The following is a 13,087-nucleotide window of genomic DNA, read 5'->3' on the forward strand; positions in this document are numbered from 1 at the left end:
CAGACTCATAACCGTGGAAAGGATCTGATTCGACTAGAGAGATTATCTCAGGATCGACAGAGAATTCATAATCCTTATCGGTGATAAAGATAGGTGAAGTGGCAAACTTCGGGTCGTATTTCATCCTAGCTTTCAGAGATTTTTCCTTCCACTTGAGAAGTAATTTCTCAGCGTCATAGGCATCCTTACACACAAGAAAATCCTTAGCTATCTCTCCCTCCATAACGTAACCCTCGGGTATATCAGGAAATTCATATCTAGGAGAGCTAGATCTAGCAGGAGCAAAAGCAGGTTCTATCTCAATAGTATCGGCAGTTTCAGAAGCATCACGAGCATTGGCAGTAACTCTAGCAATATGAGCATCAAGGAATACCCCTAGTGGCACATCAGGCAAAGTAGTATCTCTAGCAGTATCAAGCATATCATCATCAGGCAAAATAGCATCTCTAGCATCATCAGGCAAAGTGGTATCAGGCATAGCATCTCTAGCAGTATCAGGCATAGCATCTCTAGCAGTATCAGGCATAGTATCTCTAGCAGTATCAGGCATAACATCTCTACCAGTATCAGGGACAGGCGACATATCAAGATTTCTAGCCGGAGGTGATGTAGCAAACTTACTCATAACTGAAGGTGAATCAAGTGCAGAGCTAGATGGCAGTTCCTTACCTCCCCTCGTAGTTGAGGGCGAGACTTTGGTTTTTGGATCTTTCCGATTCTTCATAGTGATCAGCAGATATAAATCCCAAGTGACTCAGAGAATATAGCTATCCTTCCGCGGCAACAGCGTCGGAAAAAGTGCTGCTAGCAGTCCCCGACAACGACACTAGAAAAATTTTGTTGACGTGTTCCTGACTTGATGCCTCCGCGGCAACAAAGCCAGAACTGCTCCCAGTTGCTCAACAATTAGCAATTGTCTTGCAATGGCCCACCAGCGCATGGGTTCGCGACAGTTTTCGAGGGTAGAGTGTTCAACCCAAATTTGTTGGTTCGCCCGACAGGAAGTGAAAGCATACTCTCAAGTATTAGCAGCTGACTGTGTCGGATTCAACCGCACCTGAAAGATTAGTATCTGCAAGCAAAGTATCAGAAGCAAAGTATATGATAGCAACGGTGTCAGAAATGATCTATTGACAAGGCAGACTATTCCTAACTGTCGTATCAATGGCCCCAGAAGTTGACCGTGGACGGGAAATATTCTTTCCCGTCAATGGTGCGAGAAAAAAGTATTGTAGCAGTAGTGTAACGAGTAATAGCAGTGGCAAGGAACATCAGTAGTGACAGCAGTAGCAAGTAGCAACAGTAGCAAGTAACAGCAGCAGAGCAAAGCAAGTAACAGTAGTAGAGCAAAACAAGTAACAGAAGCAGTGGGACAAACTCGTAGGCAATGGGTGGGTGATTCGTTTGGATGACAATCATCATGCAACAGTTATAACACGGAGAGATATGTGGCTAGCTCCCGTTCGTCAATGTGATGTAGGCATGCATTCCGTGTGTAGTCATACGTGCTTAGGGAAAAGAACTTGCATGACATCTATTGTCCATCCCTCCCATGGCAGCGGGGTCCAAAAGGATACTGTGGGATATTAAGGTTCTCCTTTTAATAAAGAACCGGAACAAGGCATTAGCACTTGGTGAACACATGAACTCCTCAAACTATGGTCATCACCGGGAGTGGTTCCGGTTATTGTCACTCCGGGGTTGCCGGGTCATAACACTTAGTAGGTAACTACAACTTGCAAGATCGGATCTAAAACACACATATATTGGTGACAACATAATAATTTCAGACTTGAAATCATGGCACTCGGGCCCTAGTGACAAGCATTAAGCATGGCAAAGTAGTAGCAACATCAATCTCAGAACATAGTGGATACTAGGGATCAATCCCCGTCAAAACTAACTCGATTACATGATAGATCTCATCCTACTCATCACCGCCCAGCGAGCCTATGAATAGATTACTCACGAACGATGAAGAGCTTCATGGAATTGGAGAGGGAAGAAGGTTGATGATGACGATGGCGACGATCTCCTTGATCCGGAGCCCAAAATGGACTCCAGATCTGTCCTCCAGATGAAGAACGGGATGTGGCGGCGCCTCTAGATCGTAAAACGCGATGAAATCTTCTCTCTTGATTTTTTTCTGGACGAAAGTGAATTTATAGAGCTGGAGTTGGGGGCGGTAGAGCCACGTAGGCCCCACAAGCTTGGTTGCCGCGGCCGGGGGGTGGGGCGCGGCAACAGGGCTTGTGGCCCAGTGGCCCATCCCCTCCGGTGGATATTTGCGCGGGTATTTTCATATTTTCCAGAAATATTCTCCGTAAATTTTCAGGACGTTCCGAGAACTTTCATTTCTGCACAAAAACAACACCATGGCAATTCTGCTGAAAACATCGTCAGTCCGGGTTAGTTCCATTCAAATCATGCAAATTAGAGTCCAAAACAAGGGCAAAAGAGTTTGGAAAAGTACATACAATGGAGACGTATCACCCACCCACCCCAGGAGTGAGCCCAAGGCCCTAGGGTGGTGCACAAAGTCCTTAGTGGGCTGGTGGAGTCAATCCAAGAGGGCTATGGCGCCACATGTAAAAATACCAAAGGAAAGAAGAAAAAAAAGGAAAGAGGGAGGTGGGAAGGAAGAGGAGGACTCCTCCTTCCCAAACCGAATTGGAGGAGGAGTCCTCCTCCACCCTTGCGGCCGGTGCACCCTTGGGGCCCTTGTGCCCCAAGGCTAGCCCCTCCCCTCCTCCTATATATATTGGTGGTTTAGGGCTTTTTGAGACACAACTTTGCCACGTGCAACTCTAGCCTATTCCACATAGTTTTACCTCTAGATCGGATTTCTGTGGAGCTCGGGCGAAGCCCTGCAGAAGTAGATCATCACCACCACCGGAGCATCGTCACGCTGCTGGAGAACTCATCTACTTCTCCATCTTGCTTTCTAGATCAAGAAGGCCTAGATCGTCATCGAGCTGTACGTGTGCTGAACGCGGAGGTGTCGTCCGTTGGGCGCTAGATCGGAATCGTTCATGGGACGGATCATGGGACGACGGTGATTTGAATCACGAAGTTGTACCACTACATCAACCGTGTTTCTTAACGCTTCCCGCTGAGCGATCTACAAGGGTACGTAGATCTAATCTCCTCTCGTAGATGGACATCACCATGATAGGTCTTCGTGTGCGTAGGAAATTTTTGTTTCCCATGCAACGTTCCCCAACAGTGGCATCATGAGCTAGGTTCATGCGTAGATGTTATCTCGAGTAGAACACCAAAGGTTTTGTGAACGTTGTTGTTCGATTTGCTGCCCTCCTTAGTCTTTTCTCGATTCGGCGATATTGTTGGATTGAAGCGGCCCGAACCGAAATTACTCGTACGCTTACGAGAGACTGGTTTCATTGACTAACATGCAACCTCGTTGCATAAAGATGACTTGCGAGTGTCGGTTTCTTCAACTTTAGTTGAATTGGTTTTGACCGAGGCGGTCCTTGGAGAGAGGTTAAATAGCAATTTTCACATCTCCGTTGTGGTTTTTGCGTAAGTAAGATGCGATCATACTAGATACCCATAGCAGCCACGTAAAACATGCAACAACAAATTAGAGGACGTCTAACTTGTTTTTGCAGGGTATGCTTGTGATATGATATGGCCAATGACCTGATGTGATATATTGGATGTATGAGATGGTCATGTTTTAATAGTTAATATCGACTTGCACGTCGATGCTACGGCAACCGGCAAGAGCCATAGGGTTGTATTTGAACTAACGTTTGTGTTTGCAGATGCGTTTACTATATTGCTAGGTCGTAGCTTTAGTAGTAATAGCACAGATAGCATGACAACCTCGATGGCGACATGTTGATGGAGATCATGGTGTGGCACCGGTGACAAGAAGATCATGTCGGTGCATTGGTGATGGAGATAAAGAAGCACAAGACGATGGCCATATCATGTCACTTATGAATTGCATGTGATGTTAATCCTTTTATGCACCTTATTTTGCTTAGAACGACGGTAGCATTATAAGGTGATCTCTCACTAAAATTTCAAGATGAAATTGTGTTCTCCCCGACTATGCACCATTGCGACAGTTCGTTGTTTCGAGACACCACGTGATGATCGGGTGTGATAGACTCAGCGTTCACATACAACGGATGCAAAACAGTTGCACACGCGGAACACTCGGGTTAAACTTGACGAGCCTAGCATGTGCGGACATGGCCTCGGAACACATGAGACCGAAAGGTAGAGCATGAATCGTATAGTTGATATGATTAGCATAGAGATGCTTACCACTGAAACTATTCTCAAATCACGTAATGATCGGACTTTAGTTAGTGAATTTGGATCATGTACCACTCAAATGACTAGAGAGATGTACTTTTGGAATTGGAGTTTATCAGTAATTTGATTATTTAAACTCTCATTATCTTAAACATAGTCTAAGTCCACTTTGCAATATTTGTGTTATAGATCAATGGCTCACGCAACAGTCACCCTGAATTTTAATACGTTCCTAGAGAAAGCTAAGTTGAAATATGATGGAAGCAACTTTGTAGACTGGGCTCATAATCTTAAGTTGCTCCTGCAAGCTGGGAAGAAGGATTATGTCCTTAATGATGCGCTAGGAGATGAACCACCCGCTACGGCTGACCAAGATGTTAAGAACGCCTGGTTAACAAGTAAGGAGGACTACTGAGTAGTTCAATGTGCGGTCTTGTATGGCTTAGAGCTGGGACTTCAACGTTGCTTTGAGCCTCATGGAGCATATGAGATGTTCCAGGAGTTGAAGTTTATCTTTCAGAAGAACGCTCGGATCGAGAGCTATGAGACCTCCGATAAATTCTATGCTTGCAAGATGGAGGAGAATTTGTCTGTCAGTGAACATGTGCTCAAAATGTCTGGGTACTCAAACCGTCTAGCTGAGCTGGGTATTGAACTCCCGTAAGAAGTTATCACTGATAGAATTCTTCAATCACTGCCACCTAGCTATAAGAGCTTTGTGTTGAACTATAACATGCAAGGGATGAACAAGTCACCCAGCGAGTTATTCGCGATGCTGAAAGTCGCAGAGTCAGAACTCCGGAAAGAGCATCAAGTGTTGATGGTCAATAAGACCACTAGTTTCAAGAGAAACGGCGAAGGCAAGAAGGGTAACTCCAAGAAGAGCGGCAAGCTTGTTAACAATCCGACAAAGAAACCCAAGGCTGGGCATAAGCCTGAAATAGAGTGTTATTATTGCAAGGGACTTGGTCACTGGAAGCACAACTGCCCCAATTATTTGGCTGATAAGAAGGCGGCCAAGGAAAAATCAGGTATATTCGATATACATGTTATTGATGTGTACTTAACCAACTCTCATAGTACTGCCTGGGTATTCGATACCGGTTCTGTTGCTCATATTTGCAACTCGAAGCAGGAACTGCGGAATAAATGAAGGCTGCCAAAGGATGAAGTGACGATGCGCGTGGGAAATGGTTCCAAGGTTGATGCAATCGCCGTCGGCATAGTTTCACTTCAGTTACCATCAGGGTTAGTTATGAACTTAAATAATTGTTATTTAGTGCATGCGTTAAGCATGAACATTATATCTGGATCTTGTTTATTGCGAGACGGTTACTCGTAGAGAATAATGGTTGTTCTATTTCTATGAGTAATATCTTTTATGGTCATGCACCAATGTGAGAGGATTGTTCATATTGAATCTTGATAGCGATGATACACATATACATAACACTGAAACCAAAAGATGTAGAGTTAACAATGATAGCGCCACGTTTTTGTGGCACTGCCGCTTAGGTCATATTGGTGTAAAGCGCATGAATAAACTCCATTCTGATGGGCTTTTGGAGTCACTTGATTTTGAATCACTTGACACGTGTGAACCATGCCTCATGGGCAAGATGACTAAGACTCCGTTCTTCGGAACAATGGAGCGTGCAAGTGACTTGTTGGAAATCACACATACCAATGTGTGCGGTCCGATGAGTGTGGAGGCGCGTGGCGGATATCGTTATTTTCTAACCTTCACTAACGATTTGAGTAGGTATGGATATATCTACTTGATGAAGCACAAGTCTGGAACGTTTGAGAAGTTCAAGCAATTTTAGAGTGAAGTTGAAAATCATCGTAACAAGAAGATCAAGTTCCTAAGTTCTGATCATGGGGGTGAATATCTGAGTTTCGAGTTTGGTGGTCACTTAAGACAATGAGGAATTGTTTCACAGTTGACACCGCCTGGAACATCACAGCGTAATGGTGTGTCTAAACGTCGTAATCATACTTTGTTAGAAATGGTGCGATATATGATGTCTCATACCGATTTGCCGTTATCGTTTTGGGGTTATGCATTAGAAACAACTGCATTCACTTTAAATAGGGCACCATCAAAATCCGTTGAGACGACACCATACGAGTTGTGGTATGGCAAAAGACCGAAATTGTCGTTTCTTAAAGTTTGGGGATGTGATGCTTATGTCAAAAAGCTTCAGCCTGAAATGTTGGAACCCAAAGCGGAAAAGTGTGTCTTCATAGGTTACCCAAAAGAGACAGTTGGGTACACCTTCTATCTCAAATCCGAGGGCAAAGTGTTTGTTGCTAAGAATGGAGCTTTTCTTGAGAAGGAGTTTCTCTCGAAAGAATTGAGTGGGAGGAAGATAGAACTTGATGAGGTTGTCGAACCTCTAGTCCCTCTAGATGGTGGCGCGGGGCAAGGGGAAACCCCTGTCGTTGCAACGATGTTTGAGGACGAAGTTAATGATGATGATCATGAAACTTCGGATCAAGTTCCTATCGGACCTCGCAGGTCGACAAGATCACGTACTACTCCTAAGTGGTACGGTAATCCTATCTTATCAGTCATGTTGTTAGACAACAATGAACCTGCGAATTATGAAGAAGCAATGGTGGGCCCCGATTCCAATAAATGGGTGGAGGCCATGAAGTCTGAGATAGGATCTATGTATGAAAACAAAGTGTCGACTTTGGAAGTATTACCTGAAGCCCGCAAAGCTATTCAGAACAAATGTATCTTTAAGAAGAAGACGGGCGTAGACGGTAATGTGACCGTTTATAAAGCTCGACTTGTGGCAAAGGGTTTTTCACAAGTTTAAGGAGTTGACTATGATGATACATTCTCACCGGTAGCGATGCTTAAGTCCGTCCAAATCATGTTAGCAATAGTTGCATTTTTCGATTATGAAATCTGGCAGATGGATGTCAAAATGGCGTTCCTAACAGTTTTCTTAAGGAATAGTTGTATATGATGCAACCCGAAGGTTTTGTCGATCCGAAGAATGCTAACAAAGTATGCAAGCTCCAGCAATCCATTTATGGATTGGTGCAAGCATCTCGGAGTTGGAATAAGCGCTTTGATTAGGTGATCAAAGCATTTGGGTTTATACAAGTGGTTGGAGAATCTTGTATTTACAAGGAAGTGAATGGGAGCTCTGTGGCGTTTCTAATATTATATGTGGGTGACATATTGCTGATTGGAAACAATGTGGAGTTTTTGGAGAGCGTAAAGGATCACTTGAATAAAAGTTTCTCTATTAAGGACCTAGGAGAAGCTGCTTACATTCTAGGCATTAAGATCTATAGGGATAGATCGAGACACCTGATAGGACTTTCACAAAGCACATACCTTGATAAAGTTTTGAAGAAGTTCAAAATGGAACAGTCCAAGAAAGGGTTATTGCCGGTGTTACAAGGTATAAAATTGAGTAAGACTCAGTGCCCAGCAACTGTGGAAGATAGAGAACAAATGAGTTCCGTACCCTATGCTTCAGCCACAGGTTCTATCACGTATGCAATGTTGTGCATGATACGTCTTCGTCGTATCTACTTTTCTGAACTCTTTTGCCCTTGTTTTGGACTCTAATTTGCATGATTTGAATGGAACTAACCCGGACTGACGCTGTTTTCAGTAGAATTGTCATGGTGTTGTTTTTGTGTCGAATAAAAGTTCTCGAAATGTCCTGAAAATTTACGGAGATTTTTTTCTGGAATAAAAGAAAAATACCTGCACAAAGATCCACCGGAGGGGGCGTGCCAGTGGGCCACAAGCCCACAGGCCGCGGCCACCCCCCTAGGCCGCGTCGTGCAGGCTTGTGGGGCCCACATGGCACCACCACCCCCAAACTCAGCCCTATATCTTCCGTTTCGCCTGGAAAAAATCAGAGGGAAGGTTTCATCGCGTCTTGCGATACAGAGGCGCCGCCACATCCTGTTCTTCATCTGGAGGGCAAATCTGGAGTCCGTTTCGGGCTCCGGAGAGGGGAAATCGTCGCCATCGTCATCATCAACCTTTCTCCATCGACAATTCCATGATGCTCTTCATCGTTTGTGAGTAATCTCATCGTAGGATTGCTGGACGGTGATGAGTTGGATGAGATCTATCGTGTAATCGAGTTAGTTCTTGACGGGGATTGATCCCTAGTATCCACTATGTTCTAGATTGATGTTGCTACTACTTGGCTATGCTTAATGCTTGTCACTAGGGCCGGAGTGCCATGATTTCAGATCTGAACCTATTATGTTGCCGCCAATATATGTGTGTTTTAGATCCTATCTTGCAAGTTGTAGTCACCTACTATGTGTTATGACCCGGCAACCCCGGAGTGACAATAGCCGGAACCACTCCCGGAGATGACCATAGTATGAGGAGTTCATGTATTCACCGCGTGTTAATGCGTTGGTCCGGTTCTTTATTAAAAGGATAACCTTAATATCCCGTAGTTTCCATTAGGACCCCGCTGCCATCAGAGGGATGGACAATAGATGGCATGCAAGTTCTTTTCCCTAAGCATGTATGCCTACATACGGAATACATGCTTACGTTAGATTGATGAACGGGAGCTACTCACATATCTCTCTGTGTTATAGCTGTTACATGATGAATCACATCCGTCATACTCATCCATCACCGATCCATTGCCTACGAGTCTTTTACTACTGGTCCTTGCTATGTTACTTTATCTTGGCTTGTCCCTTGCTACAAAAGGGATTGGGCCACTTTGCTGCTACTGTTGCTACTGCTGTCACTTTGCTACTACTGTTGCTACTACTCTTACTTTGTTGTTGCTGCTACTGTTGTTCCTTGCTACTCCGATGTTACTCGTTGCAAGATCTTTTCTGACACTGTTGTCGGGGGAGAATAGTTGCTCGTCAACGTACCTTTTTCTGGCGCCATTGATACAACAGTTAGGAATAGTCTGTCGTCAACAGATCGTTTCTAGCACCATTGTTATCATACTACTTTGCTACTGATACTTTGCTTGCAGACACTAATCTTTCAGGTGTGGTTGAATCTGACACACTCAGCTGCTAATACTTGAGAATATTCTTTCGCTTCTCCTTGGCGAACCAACAAATTTGGGTTGAATACTCTACCCTCGAAAACTGCTGCGATCCATACGCTTGTGGGTCATCAGTGCACTAGACCAGATGTCGGCTTGGCCATAAGTATGGCAGGCAGGTTTCAAAGTAATCCAGGAGTGGATCACTGGACGGCGGTCAAAAATATTCTGAAGTACTTGAAAAGGACTAAGGAAATGTTTCTCGTTTATGGAGGTGACGAAGATCTCGTCATAAAGGGTTACGTTGACGCAAGCTTCAACTCTGATCCGGATGACTCTAAGTCTCAAACCGGATACGTATTTATTCTTAATGAAGGTGCGCTAAGCTGGTGCAGTTCCAAGCAGAGCGTCGTAGCACATTCTACATGTGAAGCGGAGTACATGGCTGCCTCAGAGGTAGCTAAGGAGGGTGTCTCGATGAAGCAGTTCATGACGGATCTTGGAGTTATGTCGAGCGCACTAAATCCAATAAATCTATTCTGTGAAAAACTGGTGCCATTGCTTTAGCAAAGGAACGAAGGTTTCACAAGAAGACCAGACATATCAAACGACGCTTCAACCTCATCCGCGACTACGTCGAAGGAGAGGACATAAATATTTGCAAAGTGCAAACGGATCTGAATGTAGCAGACCCGCTGACTAAACCTCTTCCATGGGCAAAACATGATCAACACCAGAACTATATGGGTGTTAGATTTATTACAATATCAATCGCATGGCGATGTGAGGACTAGATTATTGACTCTACTGCAAGTGGGAGACTGTTGGAAATATGCCCTAGAGGCAATGATAAATTAGTTATTATTATATTTCCTCTAGTTAGCTAGCCAGTTGATCAATGCTAGTCAAGGTTTTCTGATTATATGCAAGTGTTGTCACTTGATAACTGGATCACATCGTTAGGAGAATCATATGATGGACTAGACCCAAACTATGAACGTAGCATATTGATCGTGTCATTTTATTGCTAATGTTTTTTGCATGTCAAGTATTTATTCCTATGACCATGAGATCATATAACCCACTAGCACCGGAGGAATACCTTGTGTATATCAAACATCGCAACGTAACTGGATGACTATAAAGGTGCTCTACACGTATCTCCGAAGGTGTTCGTTGAGTTAGTATGGATCAAGACTGCGATTTGTCACTCCGTGTGATGGAGACGTATCTCGGGGCCCACTCGGTAATACAACATCACACACAAGCCTTGCAAGCAATGTGACTAAGTGTAAGTCACGGGATCTTGTATTACGGAACGAGTAAAGAGACTTGTCGGTAACAAGATTGAAATAGGTATGCGGATACCGACGATCGAATCTCGGGCAAGTAACATACCGAAGGACAAAGGGAATGACATACAGGAATATATGAATCCTTGGCACTGAGGGTCAACCAATAAGATCTTCGCAGAATATGTAGGATCCAATATGGGCATCCAGGTCCCGCTATTGGATATTGACCGGAGAGTGTCTCGGCTCATATCTACATAGTTCTCGAACCCGCAGGGTCTGCACACTTAAGGTTCGATGATGTTTTAGTATAGTTGAGTTATATGTGTGGTTACTGAATGTTGTTCGGAGTCCTGGAAGAGATCACGGACTTCAGAGGGTTTCCGGAATGGTCCGGAAACGAAGATTGATATATAGGATGGTTTCATTTGGTCACCAGAAAGTTTCGGGCATTACCGACAGTGTACTGGGAGTGACGAATGGGTTCCGGGTGTTTACTGGGAGGGTCCCACCCACCCGGGAGTGAACCCAAGGCCCTAGGGTGGTGCATCAAGTCCTTAGTGGGCTGGTGGAGTCAACCCAAGAGGGCTATGGCGCCACATGTAAAAATACCAAAGGAAAGAAGAAGAAAAAAGGAAAGAGGGAGGTGGGAAGGAAGAGGAGGACTCCTCCTTCCCAAACCGAATTGGAGGAGGAATCCTCCTCCACCCTTGCGGCCGGCGCACCCTTGGGGCCCTTGTGCCCCAAGGCTAGCCCCTCCCCTCCTCCTATATATATTGGTGGTCTAGGGCTTTTTGAGACACAACTTTACCACGTGCAACTCTAGCCTATTCCACATAGTTTTACCTCTAGATCGGATTTCTACAGAGCTCGCGCGGAGCCCTGTAGAAGTAGATCATCACCACCACGGGAGCGCCGTCACGCTGCCGGAAAACTCATCTACTTCTCCGTCTTGCTTGCTGGATCAAGAAGGCCGAGATCGTCATCGAGCTGTACGTGTGCTGGACGCGGAGGTGTCGTCCGTTCGGTGCTAGATCGGAACCGTTTGTGGGACGTATCGTGGGACGACGGTGACTTGAATCACGAAGCTGTACCACTACATCAACCGCGTTTCTTAACGCTTCCCGCTGAGTGATCACGAAAGCTTCCCTCTTCCCAGAGAACTCATCTTCCCATATCGTGGGACGACGGTGATTTGAATCACGTATATCTAATCTCCTCTCGTAGATGGACTTCACCATGATAGGTCTTTGTGTGCGTAGGAATTTTTTTGTTTCCCATGCAACGTTCCCCAACAGGAGGTACCAAAGTCCTGGATCACTCGACAGCGGTCAAGAATATCCTTTAGTACCTGAAAAGGAATAAAGATATGTTTATCGTTTATGGAGGTGTCGAAGAGCTCGCCGTAAAGGGTTACGTCGATGCTAGCTTCGACACAGATCCGGATAACTCCAAGTCACAAACCATATACCTGTACATTTTGAATGGTGGGGTAGTCAGCTGGTGCAGTTGCAAGCAAAGCGTCGTGACGGCATCTACATGTGAAGCGGAGTACATAGCTGCTTCGGAAGCAACACAGGAAGGAGTCTGGATGAAGGAGTTCATCACCGACCTAGGAGTAATTCCCAGTGCGTCGGGCCCGATGACTCTATTTTGTGAAAACACTAGATCTATTGCCATTGTCAAGGATCCCGGGTTTCACAAGAAGACCAAGCACATCAACCACCGCTTCGACTCCATTCGACGATACATCCAAGATGGAGATATAGATATTTGTAAAGTACATACGGATCTGAATGTCGTAGATCCATTGACTAAGCCTCTTCCACGAGTGAAACATGATCAACACCAGAACTCTATGGATGTTGATTCGTCACAACGTAACTAGATTATTGACACTAGTGCAAGTGAGAAATTGTTGGAAATATGCACTAGAGGCAATAATAAAGTGGTTATTATTATATTTCCTTGTTCATGATAATTGTATATTATTCATGCTATAATTGTATTGACCAGAAACCGTAATACATGTGTGAATACATAGACCACAACATGTCCCTAGTGAGCATCTAGTTGACTAGCTCGTTGATCAATAGATGGTCCTGGTTTCCTGATCATGGAAATTGGATGTCATTGATAACGGGATCATATCATTAGGACAATGATGTGATGGACAAGACCCAATCCTAAGCATAGCACAAGATCGTGTAGTTCGTCTGCTGGAGATTTTATAATTTCAAGTATCATTTCCTTAGACCATGAGATTGTGCAACTCATGGATACCGTAGGAGTCCTTTGGGTGTATCAAACGTCACAACATAACTGGGTGATTATAAAGGTGCACTACAGGTATTTCGGAAAGTGCCTGTTGGGTTGGTACGAATCGAGACTCGGATTTGTCGCTCCGTGTGACGGAGAGGTATCTCTGGGCCCACTCGGTAATTCATCATCATAATGAGCTCAATGTGACTAAGGAGTTAGCCACGAGATGATGTG

Source organism: Hordeum vulgare, chromosome 4H (genome assembly GCF_904849725.1).
Source record: "Hordeum vulgare subsp. vulgare chromosome 4H, MorexV3_pseudomolecules_assembly, whole genome shotgun sequence".
NCBI classification, from domain to species: domain Eukaryota; kingdom Viridiplantae; phylum Streptophyta; class Magnoliopsida; order Poales; family Poaceae; genus Hordeum; species Hordeum vulgare.